The sequence below is a fragment of the Mytilus galloprovincialis genome, chromosome 4 (genome assembly GCF_965363235.1).
Source record: "Mytilus galloprovincialis chromosome 4, xbMytGall1.hap1.1, whole genome shotgun sequence".
Taxonomy (NCBI): domain Eukaryota; kingdom Metazoa; phylum Mollusca; class Bivalvia; order Mytilida; family Mytilidae; genus Mytilus; species Mytilus galloprovincialis.
In genome coordinates, this window is record NC_134841.1 from 104,061,818 (window position 1) to 104,083,231 (window position 21,414).

Here is a 21,414-nt window from a genome sequence, read left to right on the forward strand (position 1 = left end):
CATTTTAATTTCTACGTAGAGTTGAGAATGCAAAACTAATTTATATTTTTGTCCTCGGTGTAAAATGTATTTCGAAAAACTAAACTGCATGTTTAACAATCTTCAAACAATGCAGGAGTTGCTTTCAAAGTCAACCATAGGGGTGTGGATGGGGGTTTACACAATCGGTGCATAACTTTTGCGCGGATATCTATTACATTTGCGCGCAAAAATCATTACGTTCGCGCCGCTTTTGATTACATTTGCGCGCATTTATTTGACAGGTAAACTCAGGTAAATACAGGTAGTAATACTTATTTATCTATTAATTCATTCAATTATTCACATGTATAAGTATTCTTCCGTGAGACATCGTCGAAGTCCCTTGTTCACTAACGAGGAGGTGGAAGTGGGATTTCGAGCAGGATAAGTCCGTATTATTATACACAAGAATAGTGACAAGAAACACAAAACTACAAGGATGTGCAAAATAAAACTACTCCTTATAGTGAGCATGAAATGATCCCGGGCCAATTGTAGTACGCCTGGATTCTGTTGATGGTAGTGATGCCGAAAGACTTGGGGAAAATATGGACTCTATGCTTGTGCCTTGACACAACTTTACAAACTAGCTTAAATTACTTACTTATTTAAAAGCAATCACTTTTCGGTGAAACACTTTATGTTTTGTTTTAGAATTCAATATGAACAATATATAATTTGAATTAACAAATAATTTCAAAATTAATAATTTATCGTTACATTTATTAGGAAAATTAACAAATTATAGTCATATTCATATTTTTATTTTATTTTATTTTTATTTATGTTACCTTTATTTTTACCTGAGTGTACCTGTAAAATAAATGCGCGCAAATGTAATAAAAGCTGCGCGCAAGCGTAAAAAAAATAATCCCCCAATGAGCGCAAACGCAATGCGCTACACAATAGAGAATAAAGGGCAATTTACACTATAGATAATAAAGGAGAAACACATAATAATAAAAAAATTAGTAAAACGAGCCAAGAGAATAAAGAAAAAACAATAATGAATAATGGGCAAAAGTATAAACAAAAGAGAAAATTGGTCTAAAAAAATAAAGAACCTAAGACCCCCCTCTCCTTAAAGGGGCACTAGCTACGAGATATATAAAAAATCTAAAGTTTGATTTTTTTCTGTTCAATCAATAATGAAAGTGAAATAACAATTCGCTTTTTGCAGCCAAAAAGGTTCAATTTTGTCAAATTACGCTAAGAAACATTGATAATTAGTTATTCACTTGCAAGTGAATGAGTCGACCTCTTTAAATCCGTATTCATGTGAACTTCAATTTAACCCCTAGCTAGAAATTGACAACGCATGCAGTGACGTGTACTGGTTATTTAAAGAAAAAGAATGTCAACAATGAAAGTGAAACTACGGTAAATCATTTGATTACTAATTCGATGCACATAAAATCATTTTCATAGGGTTAAAAACAATGAGAAACATCTATTTTTAATCTATAAAATAAAATCAAACAGACCTATAAAAATCCAATTGCACGTGTTGGTTTAATCTATTCATATCTTTTTTATGTTTACATCGCTTATATGGTCATCTGAGGTCAAATCGATAGTTAATTAGATGGCGTCTGGACTAAAATACACACGAAACGAACCTATATATTATCTACCCCATGCTCTGTAAATTGTTTATTTTAGACTTTTGATAGTTTGGATAAATGTTTTACATTGTTATAAATCAAATATGAAAATTTGAGTCAAATCGGTGATTTATCCAAACTATCAAAAGTCTAAAACAAACAGTTTACAGAGGTGATTTGACTCAAATTCTCATATTTGATTTATAACAATGTAAAACATTTATCCAAACTATCAAAAGTTTAAAACTTTAGAATTTTTATATATCTCGTAGCTAGTGCCCCTTTAATGCAGACTTTTCAACAAATATCACCAACGGCAACGAAAAACGAGTAAAAAACAAATCTTTTGAATAGACCATTCAACCAAATGTGACTCGTAAAGTAAAGTTATTGCTCATTGTTGAAGACCGATCACCTATTAATGTTGTTAATTTCTTTGTCATTTGGTATTTTGTCATTGCCAATCATACCACGTCTTCTTTTTTATATTCTTTACATGCAATTGGTAACTTAAGTACTTACCAAATGTTACTGATAAAGTCAACAAAATAGATAAGAAATTCCACATCTTGAAATCGAATTGCATTATATATTTTGTTCACAATCGTGTGTTCAATGCAATTCTTTTTTAAGATTTTATAGCAATTTGACACGTGACAACATACAAGGGTGTAAATGGGGTAAGCCAAAAAAAAAATAATAATAACGTTTACGCAAAACCAAATTCGTTTGACGCTAGCGCTAACTCAAGATATGGTTAAGTGAATGACGATAACAATAAAAAAAATTGTTCATTTGACTCGAATGAAAACGGAAAGGGGCGTCTGACAACGGACGATAAATCCCGTTTTACCCCCAAATATAAGTATAAATCAATCTGAAAAAGTTCTCTACTAATCGATTATTTTGAAATTTGATGCGAATTCCAATAAGATTGTTACAAATCTAAGTATATATAAAGCAATCATAAATGTCAGGTTTCCTTCTGATTCATAATTTATTCACAACTTGAAATGATTTTTTTTGGGATTGACAAATGTGTATTTTATCTTTACAAAGCATTATGATATTGTGTGAATCACCTATTACTTATCTGTGAAAACTTATGTAGATCAAATGTCAACCATATATAAATAATTTGACTATAGGCGAATACTGCATACATTTTCAGTAAGTGCAACTCTCCTTCGTTTAAAACAGATTTTGTTCAACCTAGTCATTTCAGTCTATGTTATATTTTAAAGTTTGATTTACTGAAGAAGCAATGATACAATTGAAAGAAAATTGATTTATCTCAACATGATACAGAATTTAAAAAAACTGACAATTCTTGAAACTTCAAAAGTTAGGTTAAATTTTGATGGATTTTTCTTGGGGAAAACGTGTCGTAAAACTTATTCACATTTTTTTTCACTTAAAGGGAACTCCACGAAGATCATGTTTTTTCCTAAGAGCAGAAAACAACACAAGGCCACTAGTTGGTCTTCAACACAGCGAGAAAATCCAGCAACTGCCCCTAAACAAAAATGTGTTCTAGTTAAGTGAAAATAGAAAACGTCACACAAATCTTCGATGACTACCAATGCATCGGAGCACGAGTGACGTGAATGCAAAAAGTAAAACACAAAATATTGAACTCCGAGGAAAGTCCCAAACAATTAGCAAAATCAAATGATAAAACATCTCAAACGAATTGATAACAACTGTCATATTCCTGACTTGGTACAGGCATTTTCAAATGTATAAAATGGTGGATTAAACCTGGTTTTATAGCGTTAAACCTCTCACTTGTATGACAGTCGCGTCAAGTTCCATTATATTTACAACGATGCGTGAACAAAACAGACATACATGTAATATGTAAAATTGTCAAAATACGGTACAGCAGTCATCACTGTGTCACAATCTCAATTAGAACAAAATAAGTAGAGTGAAAAAATTTTGTCGTTCAAATTATTTTCAAAAATTATAATAGAACAATAACATAATGGCGGGATTTTTAAAAGTACAGAGCCACGTCATATGTACCAAGGAAACATAAAAAGTCACACGTACAAAATACACCAGCAAAAATGAGAGATAATTACAAACAACACATTGACAGGATATATAAGTACCGAGCTACGTCAAATGGATATCACAGAAAACAGACCAAACAGTAAAAGTAATATTAATAACAGAACAAAGAAAAATAAAAGAACTATAGAACACATTATTAAAATGATAAACAATGTCAGTACGCAGAATCTTTACCTCAAGTCCATCATGTATTATTTGTGAAGTTGATACGGAATATTTATCAACAAGGTCTTGGTGCCTTCTGATGAACTTTTTTTAGAAAAAGGACGAGACGTTCTTTGATATGATAGGAGCTGCAAGCTCTTGAATATCGAATAAGTTGGGAAATGTACATCCCATATGCAGGTGAAGTTGGTTTATTGCTACTAAGGTGGGGGAAATGGATAATTTCAAAATTAAAATCGTCATAGTTTCTGGTACTGAGATTAATGTGTATGTCAAATTAGAGGTATAAGTCTAAAAATCAGGCGGAGGAAGCCGTATATGTTGTTTCTTTAATTTCTAGTTCTGGGGGCTGGGGATATATTAATGGAACTCAATCAGAAAAGTCCGGATTGTTAATGGAAAGAACATCATCAATATATCTGAAAGTGAAATTAAATAATCTGGCTTCTTTGATCTTTTTGTTTTTGACAAGTATCTGAAGGAACTCCGATTCATATGAAAAAAAAGAAGAGGTCGGCAAGGACAGGCTCACAGCTCGTTCCCATAGGAATGCCGACAATTTGTTGAAAAAGTCTACCTCCAAATTCAACAAATATTTTGTCGATAAGAAACTCCAGTAAACTGATCACTTGTTCCTCTGTGTACTGTGTAGCATGTTTTACCCTTTTGTTCACTATTAACGAAATATGCCTTATGATATCCCAAAGTTATACATCTATAGCGTATGCTACCATTTTTATGATGAAAGGCATTGTTGATTATTTCTTTCATGCAATTTTTCAATTACACATGGGGAATGGTGGTATACAGGGATAAAAAGTCAAAAGTTTTGATAGAACTGGTTTCAGAAAAGTCCGAGATTTAAAATTATCTAGAAGTTCTTTAGAATTTTTAATAATCCACACTAAGCAGCCAGTTTAACAGTATTTTTGAAGACGCTCTTTCACTGCGGACAGATTTTAGTCAATCTAATGGACAATTCTTTAGTGGAACATGCAGATGAGCCGTCAACGTACCGTTGTTAATACTGAATTTTGTGAAGCTTAGGTATCCAATACCAACAAGGTAATATTCAATGTAATGTTCATTGAAGCCAAGAAGGACTCATCCTTGTCAAATGATATGTCTTTGTATGTGGGATTGCCTGAGTGCTCATGTATTCCTAATTCTTTTCCAAGACATTCTTAGTAATACGATTTACATAGAAAGACTGGCAATATTATTTGAAGCTTTGTCCGCAGGAACAACAACATACTTATCATGAAGAGATGATAGACATTTCACGGCCTCTTTGTCTCTGAAAACGGACTTTGGTCGAACATTTACACAGTTTTTAAACATGAATGCGATGTTTTAACAAAATCAAACAAGAAAACAAACGGCCTAATTTATGTAACAAATGAACAAAAACAAATATGCAACACATAAACATCGACAAGCACTGAATTACAGGCTCCTGACTTGGGATAGGCACATGCATACAGAATGTGGCGGGGTTAATGTTTGCGGGATCTCAACCCTCCCCCTAACCTGTGACAGTGGTATAACAGTACAACATAAGAAAGTTTCCAGTTCAACTACGTGTTTAGCCCATGCTCTGGCGTAGTCCTCAATGAAATCCATATTTTTAAAACCCAAGCAGCTATATGTCTTTGTTTGCGACCAGCAACTATGAATAAAACCCATACCGTATAACTATAAAAGTATTATACATGACACAAGGACCGCAACCAGAGACGTCTCTGCCGCAACCAAATTGAATGACAACCCACTGAATTTCAGGCGCCTAAGTACTGTTGACAGGCACATACAGAATAAGACAGGGTCACACATGTTTATGAACGCTGAACGCTCCCCTAACTTGTGATAGTAGTGTAACAACACAACAAAAGGACATAAAGACTATGAAGATAAGTGAACTGACACGTATTCCACATCACACGAAATACCCCTGTGTTAGATATAGACAAAAGGAAGTGGTCATGCAAGCTGCTGTATAAGTTTGCTTATATTTCAATGACTTTGTTCTATCTTTAGTTTTTATTTCCATATTCTTTAGTTCTGTTTTTCTTGCATGATTAGTTTGACAAATACATCTCGCAGTCCTGACCCACGTTGATTTTCAAATTGTATGTCGATTATGGAGTGCTTTAAAAACGCAGTTACCCATAAAAAATGCCATGAATAATGAATTAACCGTCCTTTTAAAACAGACAATTCCGTACACAATTCAGTAAAATTGATTAACCGCCTACTTATCCTCAATATATGACCGATATTTCCATCAATTTATCAAATACAAACTCGGCCTTATTTTTTAATATTTTAAAAGCGGCGTCAACCAATATTAGTTTTTAACAAGAGGCTGTCACAACGACAGCAAACCGGATTTATTTACATTTATTTGTGTCCTGGCAATATCACAAGAACCATTACTGATGAATGGTGAAAGTGAAAATCATCAATATCAAATTTGACCTCCATTTTGTCATCAGTATCAACATTTTGAAATAATAATATTTGAAAAGCTTAGATTGAATGGTTCATGAGTAAATGCAACAACGTAAATGGAAACGCCATTTTACGATCTTTCAAGAACCATAACTCCTGATCAGTAAAAGTCAAAATCGACATTATGGAACTTGACCTCTATTTTGTCATCAGTAACAACATATTAAAATTTCAAAAGCTTTGGTTGAATGGTTCATGAGAAAATGCACGGACACGACGGGAAACACCATTTTTCAATCTTTCAACAACCATAACTCCTGAACGGTAAAAGTCAAAATCGTCATTATTGAACTTGACCTCCATTTTGTCATCAGTAACAGCATATTAAAATTTCGGAAAGCTTTGGTAGAACAGTTCATGCATAAATGCACGGACACGACTGGAAACTCCATTTTTCAATCTTTCAAGAACCATAACTCCTGAACGGTAAAAGTCAAAATCGTCATTATTGAACTTGACCTCCATTCTGTCATCAGTAACAACATATTAAAATTTGGGAAGCTTTGGTAGAACAGTTCATGAGTAAATGCACGGACATGACTGAAAACTCCATTTTTCAATCTTTCAAGAACCATAACTCCTGAACGGTAAAAGTCAAAATCTCCATTATTGAACTTGACCTCCGTATAGTTAACAGTAATAACATATTAAAATTTTAAAAGCTTTGGTTGAACGGTTCATGAGTTAATGCACGGACAACATTTGATTGCCGCCTTTCAAGAACCATAACTCCTGAACGGTAAAAGTCAAAATCGCCATTATTGAACTTGACCTTCGTATAGTTGTCAGTAATAACATATTAAAATTTTAAAAGCTTTGGTTGAACGGTTCATGAGTTAATAAATGCACGGACATGACTGAAAACTCCATTTTTCAATCTTTCAAGAACCATAACTCCTGAACGGTAAAAGTCAAAATCTCCATTATTGAACTTGACCTCCGTATAGTTAACAGTAATAACATATTAAAATTTTAAAAGCTTTGGTTGAACGGTTCATGAGTTAATGCACGGACAACATTTGATTGCCGCCTTTCAAGAACCATAACTCCTGAACGGTAAAAGTCAAAATCGCCATTATTGAACTTGACCTTCGTATAGTTGTCAGTAATAACATATTAAAATTTTAAAAGCTTTGGTTGAACGGTTCATGAGTTAATGCACGGACAACATTTGATTGCCGCCCGCCCGCCCGCCCGCCCGCCCGCCCGCCCGCCCGCCCGACCGCCCGGCCGCCCGCCGTACATCCCCAAATCAATAACCGACATTTTTGTCACAAAAATCCGGTTAAAAACCAAAGTGTCATTTCAATTTTTAATTTTAATTTTATTAGCTTTGCGAAAGTTCTATTTGAAGACAATTGCATTTGTAAAGCATTGAAGTATTTTGCAGAACTTTGTATGTAAGTGATACGATTATAATGAGGTCGTTCATTACTGTATCTAAAAAAAAATGTGGCTGTTTGTCTGTATTCTTCCTTTTTCTTAAATTTCGGTAACCCATATTTACATCTATGTTTCTTTCAATTTTCCATTATTTTCTATATTTTTGCACTTTTACCCCATTATTTTTTATTCTGTAAACCTCATCCAGCCCCTCGTGAAAATGACATGCAGGGATCAAATATTTGCGTGTACCCGGACTATTTTCCATCAATCACGACCAAAAAATCATTAACATTTGAGAAAACGGAAATATGAATTCATATTCTTCCGCTACGTTTATTTTTCTCACGCTTACAGAAATTTTCCTTAGGAAATTTTCATATGATCGTTACTGGAGTATAAAGTGCATTTTGCTGGTAAAATTTAAAATATTCTTTGATTATTCCATTCCAAAAATCATTTTCTACCTGATTTTCAACGACTGCTTGTACCAGAGACATGTATTATATGTCTCTGCTTGTACTATGTATTTTCGATAAATTATATCCCATATCATTTTCCAAAATAATTTTATTTTTCTATTTTGCAAGCAGTGTTTTTCGGCAACCATTTTAAAACGAATTGGTTTCTTTACGAAATTGCACTAATAAGATCACAAAAATTCCCCGTATTTTCACACATTATAATGCGTTGATACTAAAAGAAAATCAACGGGAAACGGCGTGCATCAGAGTTAAAAATACAATGCAAACAGACAGCTTACAAGGAAAAACACAAAGCATCAGTGATAAAATAAAACTGTATGAAATGGAAAAAATTAAATTACAACAAGAATGTGTCCAAAGTACACGGATGCCCCACTCCCACTATCATTTTCCATGTTCAATGGACCGTGAAATTGGATAAAAAATATAATTAGGCATTAAAATTAGAAAGATGATATCATAGGGAACATTTGTACTAAGTTTCAAGTTGATTGGACTCCAACTTCATCAAAAACTACCTTGACCAAAAACTTTAACCTGAAACATGCACTTTCATTTTCTATGTTCAGTGGACCGTGAAATTGGGGTCAAAAGTTTAATTTGGCTTTAAAATTAGAAAGATCATATCATAAGGAACATGTGTACTAAGTTTCAAGTTGATTGGACTTCAACTTCATCAAAAACTACCTTGAACAAAAACTTTAACCTGAAGCGGGACAGACGGACGAACGAACAAACAGACGAACGAACGAACAGACGGACGGACGAACGAACGAACGAACAGACGGACGGACGAACGAACGAACGGACGCACAGACCAGAAAACATAATGCCCCTCTACTATCGTAGGTGGGGCATAAAAAAGCTTTATGCCGGAGGAAAATCTCGGTAACCAATGTACCCCAATGTTAGATGAAGATCAAACAATTCCAAAAACAATATGTGAAACAATATTACAAGAACATTCACATGAACTAGGACAGTCAATAAATGCTGGTATAAATGAAGAACCACAAAATCCTGTGTATGATACCCAACCAAAACTGCCATTATCAGGAAGTAGGGTTTTAATTGCCGGAAGTTCAGTCCTAAAAGGAATTGACCCATCTAAATTAAAAGATTATATAGATGTCCATGTTCACAGAGGAGCAAATGTACTAGATTTATACGAAGACATAAGAAATATGGATCTGAGTTCATACAATACAATTATAATTCATGTAGGTGGCAGTGATGCAAGTAGCAAAATGAATGTACAACAATTTGTGGACATTTTCCAAGAAATCATTAACTTTGTAAGATGTCAAAACTGTCGAGCAATTGTATCTGGAATATTGCCAAGGATACAATGTGATGTCACTGAGTATAACACAATCCTAAAACAAATGTGCCATTATAATGATGTCAAATTCATATCAAATTATGAATCTTTTGTCTACAAAGATGATCATGTAGCTAAATCATTTTACACCACAGATGGCATTCATCTAAAAGTATTCAAGGGAAAACAAATACAGCATCATTTGAACCAACAAAACAGAGATAGATATCAAAGTTCCAGTCACCAATATTACGCAAACAACTTCAGAAGGAGCCCTACAAAACCAAGATATCAATCTAGGAGCAACATGAATACAACAGACAGAAGAAATTTCAACCATTCAGGAATCAACCCCAGAAACGTAAAGGACAGGAATGATCTCAATATGAACTCTCGTGACTCGTGGGAAAACAATAATGAGCTAAATAGACAAAATGTAGACAGAGCACCATTTTTTAACTATCATTCACCAAACTCTGTACGTAAGTCAGATTTTGTTCGTAGGTAGCATTTAGCTTGTTCTAGTTTTTCAAACAGATATAATATTTTAAATCTGTTATGTGATAAATGTAGTAGTATACAATGTTCATGTAATATAAAAGACATTAATAATATAAACAACAGTAATAATAATAATTGGAGAAAATCTCAAAAGAGACATAGAAAGAGTCAAAATAAAACACCTAGTTCTGTAAATAAAAGTAGAAATAATGAAGCAAGTTGGTTGTTTAAAAAAGGGTTTAAACTAGGTTGTTTAAATATTCAACATTTACAACCAAAAATTGAAGAAATAAAATTTCTATTAAAATATGAACAATTATTTGATATATTTGGTATGGTAGAAACATTTTTAAATGATGAAATTGGTACCGAAACATTACAAATTGAAGGTTACAAAATAGAAAGAAAAGATAGAAACGCTATTAATTATGGCGGAGGTGTGATTGCGTACATACGAAATAGTGTATGTCATCAGAGAAGAATCGATTTAGAAATAAGTAGTATTGAATCTTTATGGATTGAAATTGGCTAACGATGTGTGCATCTAACCACTTGACCAGTTGACGACTTGCATATATATTTGATTGCACATTTATTATCAAGTTCGACTGAATTTTATTTAATTGCTTTTTAATCATGTCAGATTTGAAAGAAATACATGTGAAGTATATGTAACAAATCCTTTTGGTTCAAAACAGAATGTTAAAAGACATATAAAGGTACGTGATGATCAATAAGTTGGTAAGCTTTAATTAGTTGGAAAAAAAGTTATAAAATATAATAAAATGTATAATTATGTACAATAAATTTGTCAAATTTGATACTCATTCACTCATTGTGAAGGGCATGCATATAATCATTCGGCCAAAAATAATGAAATCAAAAGTATGATTGAATATTTTAATAATAAAATTATGTGTACATGTGTTAATGACAGTGCTAGTGGGATGTGTATCACCAGCACAATAGTCAGAACTTCTGTGTTGGCGCCATGCTTTAGGGGCATAAAAAGTTACATTAGTCCGTCTGTCCCGAACGTCATTAAAAACGTGTTCCGCTCTCCTAACTTTAGTTTGCCTCAACCAAATACTACAAAACTTATACACAATATATAAATGAAGCTGGTGAACTCTCCACAAGAGACTAAATGACACATAAATTAACAATTATACAATGTAGCCTAGGTCACCACACGGTCTTCAACAATGAGCAAGGTTCATACCGCAAAGTCAGCTATTAAAGGAACCGACATGACAATGTAAAACAATTCAAACGAGAAAACAAACGGTCTAAATTATGTACAAATAATAAACGAAAAATAAGATAGGCACGTACATATAAAATAAGGCGAGGTTAAACATGTTAGCGGGTTCCAACCCCCACCCCCCCCCCCTTATTTGGCATGAGTGCCAATAAGAACTCTCCACAAAAGACCAGATGACACAAACACTAACAACTATAGGTCATATACAGCTTTCAACAATGAGCAAAGTCAATACCGCATATAGTCAGCAATAAAAGGCACTGAAATGACATTGTAAAACAATATTCAAACGAGAAAATAAACGAACAAATTTATGTACAAAAAATGAACGAAAAACAAGTATGTAACACATAAGAAACGACATTCATTGAATTACAGGCTCCTGACTTACCACAGGCACATACATACCGAATAAGGCGGGGTTGAACATGTAAGGGGGATCCCCACCTCAACACAAAATCAAATTTGAAATTTTTAAGTGTCACTTTTACCGTTCAAGAGTTATCATGTCCCTTTAAAAACATAAGAAGTGCTGACTCTTTCGTTTCCTTTCTCTTAAATAAGTCTGACTCAATCAAATGTTAGGAACCTTATACGCGATTCACATAACCCCATAACACAGATCTATTAAGTTCGATATTGGGTCCCGATGGCGTCACTGTTCATGAGTTTTTAGATGTAAAAAGTTGTGGTACGAGTACCAATGATAAAAATGTGAACCCGGAGCCTTAAGATAGGAAAACTGCTAAATCTATTGTTTCCGTTCTTTAACTTTAATTTGCTTCAACCAATTGCTTTGAAACTTTTTCACAATGATTATGGTCACAAAACGGTCAAATAAAGGCGAATCCTGCATCTATATGTGGAAGTTTACTAATTTTTTTCACCAGCAGGGGCATCTGTGGTAAATAGACATATTCTACATTTATTTCAGTAATCAGCTTATTTACTTCCAATGAATTCTTCTTTTAATAGACTTAATAACTTGCACATATTTTTTTTCAGGACTCGGTGCAGTTTGGTAACAGACAGTGATATTTCAAGTTAAATGTGACCAACTTAACAAAGTGTTTCACTAAATTGAGCTCTCTGTCTAAGTGTACTTTAAAGGTTCTTAGCATTGAGTTCAGTTTATTGATATGCGTATACCTTCTATGTGAATTTTTATGATGTAAAAGCAGACTATCCATACCTACATGTCCATGAAATGAAATCTAAGGTAAAATGAATGAAACGTTTTGCATTATTTATCACAACTGGCAGCACACGATGCTACTGAAGCAGAAAATTTGCTTACTTGATATTCTCGGAAATTAAACGATTTAGTTTTCTCTTAACCAAACATTCTTAAAAATTGAGAATGGAAATGTGGAACTGTGTAAAAGAGACAGTTACCATGTCAAAAGAGCAGAGAGCAGTCAAAGGCCTGTAATGGGTCCTCATAGCTGACTATGCGGTATGGGCTTTGCTCATTGTTGAAGGCCGTACGGTACGGTGACCTATAGTTGTTAATGTCTGTGTCATTTTGGTCTTTTGTGGATAGTTGTCTCATTGGCAATCATACCACATCTTCTTTTTAATATCTTCAACAAAGCGCGAGAAAATCCCTCGCCCAGAGGCGGGCTTCAGATGGCCCTTAACAAAATGTGTACCAGTTCAAACTCCAAATCATAAAATAAACTTACAATTAAAAACATACAAGACTAACAAAAACCAGAGACTCCTGACTTGACGTCAAGGTAATCAAAACGGTAGGATTAGACATTAAAACACTAAAAACTGGGGTTAACCATTAATTTTTAACCCAACCATATGATAGTACTATGGTAAACTTATAGAAACACATGATACAGTCATAAAATTATTGAATATTTGCAATAGTACGTCCAGAACAATACAAGACCGAGTTGTAAACAAATGAAAGTAATGATACATACGAATTTTTAATCCCAATGCACAAATAAGGAACCGTAGTTTTCATTTTTTATATGGATTAAGACCGTCAGACGGAAGAAAGAAGGCAAAACCATCAGCAGCTGCGGGTGCACCAGTTAGTAGTGTTTCGGTTGAATGTTCAACAGACGAGAGTGACAAGAAAACTGTGACTTGCAACTTTTCTTTAAACTTTTCGTTATGATCAATTTATGTAAAATAAAATGAATTAAATCTGTTAACCAGTTAAAGTAGTTTTTCAATCAGGATAAAATAATGACCTGCCACAGGTCATTATTTTATGCCTTGGAGCACATTGTATTGAAAAATGGTATCGTCCGGGTTTATTCTGAAAAAGAATGACCTATCGTTCTGAAAGAAAATAACTCCATATAGGTATATAAATTCTAATATTCTAATATAACCTCCTTGGTTTTCTCCTTTGTTTTTTTTATATGAAGGGTTTAGAAGTATTGAAAGTAAACTGTTACAGAGTGTTTAAAATTACCCCGACCATATGAGTATATATGCATATGGTCATGATCATACACGTATGGTCCAAATACTCAAATGGTCCGGAACATATACACTCATATTGTAATAGGGTTCTTGGACAGAATAAAAGGATTCGTCAAGTTTAATTATTCATTTATTCATACGACATAAATAAATCAACCCTGAAAGTACACAAATAACAAAACGTAAATACATAGACAGTACAGTGTACAAAGGGATATAACTCTAAATCATAAAACGGAAAGTACATGTATAAAATACAATAAACTAGCTCTTTTCTGTAAGAATACAACCAATACTATTTAAGTGTATATTATAATTATATGAATTCAATTAAACTCAATTATAAACCAAGTCAGGATTAATTACTACATATGTCCAATTGTATTACGCTACTCATTCATAGATTTATGAATGAACTACAATTTCTTACTATAATGTTTACATTTAATAATTGACATACAGGTAACTACTATTCACAAGACACAAACAATACATATACTGAACTAAAATTAAATAGACAAACACAGACAATACAGTAAACTAAAAATACATGTAACACTGATCTTACCATGTATATGGTACAAAGGTCTATCTCCTGTTTGGAAACATCACCAGATTAATATAATATGAAGATATTCTGGTCCTGTTAAAATACAAATATAACCTACATAAGTCAAATTAACTAACTATATCAGCTAGCATTTATATACACAATAAGTTTAATGTTCAGCAAACATTACTTTGGACCTTTTATAATAATAAAATAACTGTACCAATACATGTATCAATAATATATCTATGATATATTATTTCTCTGAGTTCATGGAAATACTTCTTTAAAATAAAATATCTATCATTCACGCACAATCATTCTGACTTATTCAAATGTAACCGGAGGGGTTTTTACGTTGTGTATTTTCTGTGTCAACTTTAACATATTTTACCCCAGACCGTGTAAAGAGTAGGTATAGGAATCCTGAGTCTCTGATCCTTCATATTTGGCTTTGCAAAACTTAACACTGGCAAGTTTTCATAGTTTATTAGCAAACTACAAAATTCAACAAATATCAACAATTTGTAAAGATAAAAACATGAAACATGAATATAAAAAGCAAGTTAAAATTCACATAAAAGTGACATAGCTTAATCTGTCATTTTAACCTTTGTCTAGATGCATTATAATTCTAGACACAATAGCGACATTGTGTCTAGATGCTGTGAAATGCATTACACCTTTCGTGTAGACAACACCTTTCGTGTGCACAGTGAGCAAGGTCTGTGCAAGACCAGTTAGTCAGCAAAGTCTGTGCTGGACCTTACGTGTAGACAGTGACTGAGGTCTGTGCAAGACCAGTTAGACAGCGAGGTGTGCAACACCAGTAAGCTCTTACTAAAAAGCTAAAATAAGCGGTCGTTTAATCAACCAAATGGCTTATGAAAACAAGCCCAGTACAATTATTTAAATCATCAGTTATTTAACAAATACTATTCAAATATAAACACTCTATAACTAAATTATAAGTTGCAAATTCAACAAAATATGAGAATAAATTCAATGAATTATAGCACAATAATGTAACTAAATATATAAACATGTTAAACAACAATTTTTATCAATAATTCATATTAACAATAGTAATTAAATGTTAATTTTACAACAGTCCATTTTAAAGGGACATAATACTGTTCTAAAACATAGGGTCGCCGTTACATTCCTCCCTCCTTAAAAAAACTGAAGCCATGAAGTTTAAAAACAAGGCTGGTATGAATCTCCATTATATACAAACAGTATATTCATCCATATATATTGCACACGGAACACATTCCAATTCCTTTATCAATTGAACACTAGAAATGCTGGCCATATCATCTCCAATATCAGTTATAACACTCGTATATATTATCTCATATCATCACCATCACTGAAAACAAGTGCTGAAAAATTTAATAACAAAATTAAACAAATAGTTAAACTGAATCGTCACCCAGTAAACTGTTGTGTCAAATGCTATGGAAATAATGTAACTGTCTAAAATGTACTAGATATTCTGTATGTGTTTAAGAGATACTTACTATAGAATAAAACAATCATGCAACAACCAGCACTTTATTATAAAAGGCCAAAAGCGATTACGTGAATCAGAGGCTCACATTAGCGATTAAAACACGTCAATCGGGCAGAAACAATTATGTTGGCATCCAAGCTTATATCCACATAAACATGATAATTTTGAAGCAAGTTAGCATAAAATAAAATGATGTAAGCGACAGCCCTTTTCATGGGTCTAAAGGATACAACAATGAGGTACTTTACAATGCTGTTCCTGTCGATTCATACACATTCATCTTGAGCTATGTGTAATTACTGAATGTGTTAAGTAAGACAAATATGATCAAAATATACCATTCTATCTAAACAATCTAAGTTAAGCTTTCTTTAAACCATTTGAATTTTTTCATCTATGCAATTAATTGCTTATACATTCTATAACTATCAATACATACTTTATCTCTGTGCCAATCTAAAATCAGTCTTTGTAAAGTTAAACTGAAATGATTACTCATCATTATTACATACATATACATGGCAATATCTTTTAAAATCAAAATTAACATCAAGCAAGCATAATGACATTTATTTCACAATATTAAAATTTGACAATTTTTCTTAACGTATTTAACTGTATCAATAGCATTGCCGCCTAATGAGAAGATCAGATGTTTCACCTCAGGATCCCACCGCTGCCACCAAAATGTAACCGGAGGGGTTTTTACGTTGTGTATTTTCTGTGTCAACTTTAACATATTTTACCCCAGACCGTGTAAAGAGTAGGTATAGGAATCCTGAGTCTCTGATCCTTCATATTTGGCTTTGCAAAACTTAACACTGGCAAGTTTTCATAGTTTATTAGCAAACTACAAAATTCAACAAATATCAACAATTTGTAAAGATAAAAACATGAAACATGAATATAAAAAGCAAGTTAAAATTCACATAAAAGTGACATAGCTTAATCTGTCATTTTAACCTTTGTCTAGATGCATTATAATTCTAGACACAATAGCGACATTGTGTCTAGATGCTGTGAAATGCATTACACCTTTCGTGTAGACAACACCTTTCGTGTGCACAGTGAGCAAGGTCTGTGCAAGACCAGTTAGTCAGCAAAGTCTGTGCTGGACCTTACGTGTAGACAGTGACTGAGGTCTGTGCAAGACCAGTTAGACAGCGAGGTGTGCAACACCAGTAAGCTCTTACTAAAAAGCTAAAATAAGCGGTCGTTTAATCAACCAAATGGCTTATGAAAACAAGCCCAGTACAATTATTTAAATCATCAGTTATTTAACAAATACTATTCAAATATAAACACTCTATAACTAAATTATAAGTTGCAAATTCAACAAAATATGAGAATAAATTCAATGAATTATAGCACAATAATGTAACTAAATATATAAACATGTTAAACAACAATTTTTATCAATAATTCATATTAACAATAGTAATTAAATGTTAATTTTACAACAGTCCATTTTAAAGGGACATAATACTGTTCTAAAACATAGGGTCGCCGTTACACAAAATACATTTTCTCTCAGATTCAAACTAAAGGAATACTGTGCAAATATTAAAGACTTAGAAATATTAGTAACTGACCTGATTAATATGGAATAAGTGTCCAGAATATAAACTATATAACTATTTTAAATATGGCTGCTACATGTAAAGCTTTCTCTCAAAGTATATCAAAAAGAGTGGCAAAAACTATGAACTCAATGACTGTGACCAATAGTAGACAAGATAATATGACACATGACTGACTGACTAATGAACCAGAAAAATAGAGTAGAATTGTACTAAGAAGAAATAAGAGAATAGAAGAATTGATGAACTCTTAATAAACATATAATAAAACTACTAATTAATATTAATTATTTTAAAAGAAAATAAATATTAATGCTAAACACTCTACCACAATATAGACTAGACAATTTTGCTATACTGAGTCACAATAGAGCCACATTTAAAGTATGATATCTAGTAGTCCAGTCAATCTAGCATAAATTTGACCTAACCTTAAAGTACTTGCAACAGAAGATTTTAAAATTTTAATCTTTAGCATTATATCCCAAATATATACAGAATATACAGAATATATTAATTCTTGATTTTTTAGCCGTCTTAATGATATAACAAACAACTGTCAATGTCTTTTCATATCTTTTATCAAGCTACACTCTAGATTTCTTAATTCATTGAAAATTCATTTATTGAAGTTTACAACATGTCAAGGTAAAGAATCTCAAATTTAATAAAAGTAATTAAACATAAAACATGTATATTCTTCTTTTTGTGGTTTAAATTTTCTTTTAACAAGGGAGATGCTGAACAAATATAAAATACAGATGTAAACAATACCAAATTTTTACATTATTGTTTTCAAAATGGTGATACAGCCACAAACTTGCAATTTCTTTAATAAAAAATGCACACAAAAAAATAAAAATACCCATAACACCTCGGTTTATACATTTTATAAGCAGAAGATTATGAAATATAGTTAAATTCGAACTTATAACCCAATCAAAGTATCATAATTTACATAAATGTTAAGAAAATCAACAAAAAAACTGACGAATTAAGAGTCATTTTTGCGGAGCTATCTCCCCTTCTAATGTTAATTTCCATTTAAAATGCTGATTTTGAGTTTTCCTCAGTTAGATTTTATGGGAATTTTTTCTTTGTATATTTAGTGTTTTGTTCAAGGTTAAAAATTTTAGTTTGACTGGATTATAGTAATTTATTGGAATGAAAGAATTAAAATTGATTTGACGTTATTATGTAATACTTAAACAGTGTTCGATGTATCTGCATCGTCCTCAGGTCCTGCTCCCGATTGCTTTAGTTCATTGTCCCTATCTTACTAACTCCCGCTGATCATAAAGGGTAAACTATTTGCCAACTTCCCATTTCCAAGCAGTACCATAGGCTCTTTCATCATAATGCGTGTTCATGTTTCTAGTAATTCGCGAATAACATTCACATAATACTGAATTCATAAACAGGGATGTGCCATTGTCACAAAGACTGGTCCAACTGAGTTATGAGGAAGGAGGATTGAAAGAAGTTTTGCTGCTCAATGCTCTTCAACTTCGTACTGTGTGTGGCCTTTAACATATTTTGATTCGAGCGTCACTGTGACTCACTGGTGAGTCTTTCGTAGACGAAACGCGCGTCTGAAGCAAAGTTAAAATCTCTGGAGAAGTCTTAGATCTCATCTGTAATTGAACAATACTTATTGTGTCCAATTTCTATGGGATAAGCATGAGAGATCATGCACTCATATCACGAAACAATAACCTTGTTGACGATCCCGGTCAATTGCTGTTTTGGTTTCAGTGTTTGTTTTTACCTTTATTCGTATGTTCGGAATTCATTTATGATATTGGAGTATCGGGATACTACTGTTGCCCCTAATTCATGTCCATTTAAAACCTCATATCATGTTCTGTTATAAATGAACTTCTGACGTACAAATTGCTAATCCTGGTATTTAAAATGAGTGGGTTTTTTTTATAAACACTTGATCAATGCTTCTGCTGGTTACTTTTTTTTTTCCAAACAGTAGTGGACACATTCGTTTTCACATTTTATTATTGATTTGGTCATAATTATAAATTAACTGTTTAAAAAGATTTGAATTTAACGAATAGAATAAGTATTTTCTCGGTACTTCGGGCTTATTTGGCCTTTTGACTTTTTTATTCGAACGTCGCTGATGAGTCTTATGTGAACGAAACACGAGTCTGTCAAACAAAGTTTTAATTCTGGTATCTATGATGAATTTATCGTATAAATGGCTCTCATAAGTTTGAGTTATTATCAACGTTAACGTCACATTTCTCATTTGGGTCATTATAGAAAAGCATGCAAATTTCGATTAGGGTATATGTGGAAAAATGATGTCATTGTTTAAAATATTTAAATGTGTCCCTCAATTCTAAAGAAAGAAGAATGTCAATGATGTTACAAAATTTAAATCATGCATTTAGGTTCTAAATATCATTGTTAAAGATCAAACAACTGTTCCAATTTGTTGTAAAGGTTAAAATTACTACTTATTGACATTATTCATATAAAATTGAGAAAGGAAGTGGTGAATATGTCAAAGCGACAACCACCCGACCATAGAGCAGACAACAACCTTCAATGTAGCGAGAATTCCCGCACCCGTAGGTGTCCTTCAGCTGGTCCATAAAAATATGTCAATATATATGTCAATATATATGCATTCTATTTAAACATAAATTTCAGAATAAATTGTTGTATACAATTTAGCTGTCTTAATTATTGCCGTTTTTTATATTAAAAAATACCCTTAAACTGAAATTATATGTAAAATGTAGAAGACTGAATGATTAGAATAATGCTTATCCTCCGTATACGACACGAAACACTTTCAATTGTTCATAGAAATTAAAAACTATTGTATTTTTATACAGTTACACCACTGATCATTCAGTAACACCAATGACACAAAAGTATCACCATTGACAACAAATTCTCAATTTGTCGTTTATTAAGCACTGAAAACAGAGCTAAGAACACCGAGCAAAAGAAAAAATGAAAAAATAATTCTCAGGCTAAAAAATCTCAAATTATATAACATAACATCAATAACAAAAACTGTCAATAGTGTTACTAAATATTGTCATTGGTGTTACCAGCATACATCAATTTGAGAAAACTCTGTATATGTTGTACATGATATTGTTAAACCATTGTTAAAAAAGTATTGTTTTTCAAAAATAATATGACGTTTCGCTTGTTAAACATGAAAGAAACACAAAAAATGTTAATATATATTCAGTGGTGTAACTAAATATATATTCAGTGGTGTAACTAAACTGGTCAATGATGTTATTTTATAAAAATGGTCTCACCATTGACAGTAACGCCAATGATTTACAGGTATATTTTAAGAATTACTTAGGGTTTCTAGCTGTTGTGCTCTATTTACTTGCAAACAGTGTCTTATTGTGATTCGAAACTCATATTTGACAATACCAATTTTCCAAAAAAACTAATAATAGGTTCTCCTCATTGTATGATTGATTGATTGTTGGTTGCTTAACGTCCAGTGGCAAATGTTTCATGCATATTCAGGACGAGTCTGTCTCCTCATTGTATAAACAACAAGTATGTAAAAGAACTGTATAAAAAGACTTTTTTCCTAAACGCTTTTCTTCAAGAATCCTCTCCAGGAATGTCCATTTCCAAAACATCGAAAGATAAGGAAATCTAACTAACAAATAAGCGGAACGTGTAAATTTACATCATCAACATAGCATGGAGATCATTAATGAAATCAGAATTTCTACCATGCAAGACTATTTTGAAAGCAATTCATGAACATACATCAATTTTATAGGTTTTGCCAAACTGAACTAAATTAAAACAATATCAAATTACACTTCAAGTTTATATTAATGCTAAAAATTAATGATATAATTTCAGGTGATGATATAAAATGATTTAAAAAGAGACCGAACAGAGAACAGGACACTACTATGTCTTTGTCGACAGGAAAGGGAGGTAAGTAGGATCGTCTTTCTAGTTATTTAGTA